The sequence below is a fragment of the Coffea eugenioides genome, unplaced genomic scaffold (genome assembly GCF_003713205.1).
Source record: "Coffea eugenioides isolate CCC68of unplaced genomic scaffold, Ceug_1.0 ScVebR1_2602;HRSCAF=3662, whole genome shotgun sequence".
Lineage (NCBI taxonomy): Eukaryota > Viridiplantae > Streptophyta > Magnoliopsida > Gentianales > Rubiaceae > Coffea > Coffea eugenioides.
The window spans coordinates 22,250-25,437 of NW_020863104.1; the positions used below are offsets into that span (position 1 = coordinate 22,250).

At 40.0% G+C, this 3,188-nt stretch overlaps 1 long non-coding RNA gene across 1 annotated transcript; it reads left to right on the plus strand.

Annotated features, from left to right (window-relative positions):
* Positions 1-607: 607 nt before the first annotated feature.
* LOC113757010 lies at positions 608-2,794 on the plus strand. The gene is made up of 3 exons (XR_003466177.1): positions 608-656; positions 1,860-1,937; positions 2,668-2,794. It is a non-coding gene; the product is annotated as an uncharacterized LOC113757010 (long non-coding RNA).
* The last annotated feature ends 394 nt before the right edge of the window (positions 2,795-3,188 follow it).

The following is a 3,188-nucleotide window of genomic DNA, read 5'->3' on the forward strand; positions in this document are numbered from 1 at the left end:
AATGTACTATTAATGTACTAGGGAAATTAGCTCAAAGGTTTAGTGCACAAAAGTTGCAAACGAGCGCGAAAATTGGACACGCAAAGACCCTAAACGGACCTAGCATGAGTTGACACTTAGACTTAACCATTAAGTCACCAATTCTCTCCACTTTCATTACAATACCTGATTTCACTCTCTCTCCTCTCGTCACTCTCTAGTTGGCCGAAGATGGGAAGAAAAAAAATCTAGCCAAAATCCTCACAAACTTGCTTCAATCCACTTCCAAATTTCATCATCCATTAGAGGGCTTTGATCCTAGCTTGGAAGAGGGGGCTGTTCATCGGTTTTCTTGGAGGAATTTCGGTCAAGATTTCTGCCCTAAAGCTGTCCAACTAAGTTCTTGAGATAACTCACTCACCCACACTTCAATCTTGCAAAATTATAGCTCAAATGGAGCAAAGGTAGCATGGGTTTGCAACCTATGGTAGAATTTGGGTTGATTGGTTGAGTAATTATGTTCTTGCAATTCCATGACATGCTCGAGGGTTTAAGGATGTTTATTGGTGACTGATGTGATGAATTAGCATGTTGTGGTTGCTGATATTGTGCTATGTTACATGTATATAGAATGATTGATGGAATGAAGTTGGAAGAAAGTTAGAAATTTGGAGAAGGTACTGTCTGAAATTTCTGACTTGCTGCCGACTTTCTTGTTTGCTGCTGCCCTGTAATTTCGAAAATTTTCTGGTGCTAATTGAGCTTCCAAATTGGTGTAGATATGTTGTGCTATGTGTATTGTGGTTGTCTACCAAAAATCAACCCAAATGGTTGGTTAAATTTTGAGTTACAAGTAAAGAAGCAAAACTGGAACAAGCTCCAGAATTTTCTGACCAGCAACATTTGTGTAGCTATAACATTTTACTCGTTGATCGAAATTGAGTGCCGTTTATGGAATTTGAAAGTAGACTCTTAGAGCTTTAAAATGGTACCAAGCTCATTTTCTAGTTCGTCCCGAGCGATTCGTGGCGAGTTTTGAAAGTTGGCTGCCTGTTTATTACTGTTCATCCGAGACTGTCCAGAAAATCCATTTTGTTGCTTGATTTTGAACCGCTTATGTCTGGATTTTGGAAATGATTTCTTCTGCATAAATATATCCTTGTGAACCTAGTTTCTAACACCACCAACCGTTTTCAATTTCACTGAGAATCGAGTGAGATACGGCCTTATTAGCGAAGTGCATTAAATCTGGAAAATAGGCCAACAGTCCAAGAATTTTAGCGAACTTCAACTTTTTATTTCTTGAGCTAGGAACATCGGAATCGAGTTCCATTTTTTTCATTTGAAACCTGGATTGGAACTTTACATGCATATCAAATTTCAAAGGCTGGTTTTGATTCTATGATTTTTAGTGAAATTCCAAAATTATTGGAAAAACTTGGACTGTTTTGACCTATCTTCAATGAATAGTAAACTTTCTTGGAGAAATTGACTTGTTTCTGATTTGATTCTTGGAAAGTGACCTTCTACAAAGTTGTTATGCTTCGAATGAAGTTTTTGACGGTGTAAAATTTTCTATTTTAGACTTTCCGAACTTCCGGACTGATTTTTCCACGAATGACTCGAAAAGTGAAAATTTCCAATTTGGACCTAAATGTTCTTTTAAGGGCCTAGGTTACATTTTTACAACTCTTAGAGCATTTCAAACCTATTTTCATGAGTTCACCTATCACTTGAGACCTCATTTGAAAGTCGGTTCCTTATGAACTGAAATACTTTGGAAACTTGAATTGTGGAGTCAAAATTGACTATTTCTTTTCTTTACACGAATACTGTATGGCCTGGAATTTGAGATACAATGCATTATTGCATACTTTCAGGATCTCAAGAGGACTTCGAGGGAACTCCCGGCGAAGCGTCTTAGAGCTAATTTCTCAAACTTTGACTTTTGATACTTGGTGAGTATCAAGTGCATGTGAAGTGTTTAAATGAAATGATTCTTGTACTTGCTAGTTAATGAGGCTAGGGCGTACTTTATCGCCCTTGTCCTCTCTTTCATGAAATTGCTTGCTTGATAAGTGATACGTGTTACATGTGAATGCAAATGAAAGTGTTTTTCGTGAGCATTGAGCGGCAGAATGTATCATGCCCTTTTAGGGTAGGAGGTACCGCTCATCCCGTCTCAATGCTATGACCAAATCTTGTCGATTGGAGCTTCGTCTCATCGACCTAAAAGTGAATGGGGGGGACGCCCCAACCCATTGGCTAGCCTTGTAACTCGAGCCGGCAAGGGCTTGGTCGAGAAACTTGGTGAACCTTGGGAAGTGTTATAGCTTGATCCAAATAAGGGGTCTTGCTAGGTATACTTGTTAAGTGATACCACCTACATGCTTGTTTGGTTACGGATCCAAGAGGGTGTCATGGTGGCTGGAGGTAGTAAGTGGAGTTCTACATGGATAACTGTGAAAGTTGACGGAGGGTCAACTACCTGAGCTTGGATCGCGCGTGGATTAGCTCCTGAGAGCTCCCGTATCCTTTTATTGTGATTAAATTCCCTAGTTGCTTAACGTTTCGCAGTTACTTGTTACTCGAGTTATTGCTTTATATTGTGTCTTTGCTAGCATGCTTGCATGTTTTTCCCTTGGCCTCACTGAGCGTTAGCTCACCCCAATTTGTTTTCCTTAACAGGTTTGAAAGTGGAAGTTCTGAGGCTTAATTAGTGACCCCCAAAAATAATTTTTCCCTACAGGGCTCGAGGCCAAAGAAAGCGCTTGTATTGAGTTATTAGTGCCTGAAGGGATATCTCATATATAATTTGAATTCAATTCACTTGATAAGTATTTGATGTAATTATTTGAGAACTGAGGACTTTTGTCATATTCGGGGAATGATACCCTTACTTGAGATTTGTAATGTATCTTATCTCGTTCTAAGTTTGAAAAATGTTACTTCGTTTATTCTTGAGGTTGTACCCTATGTTATTGGATGTGAGTGATATATTTTAATTGAGAACTGTAGTGAGTCCCGGCGAGAGCTGGGCAGGCGGTCCGCCGAGCCCTTTGGTTCGCCTTAGGGGGAGGTGGGGCTGTCACAACACTCATTCACTTAATCAGGACCATAACACTATTTGGCTCAAGCTCACCCCACGCAGAGACCATGCAAAGCGGTTATGAAACAACCTATGACGACCCCACCTCCCCCTAGGGCGT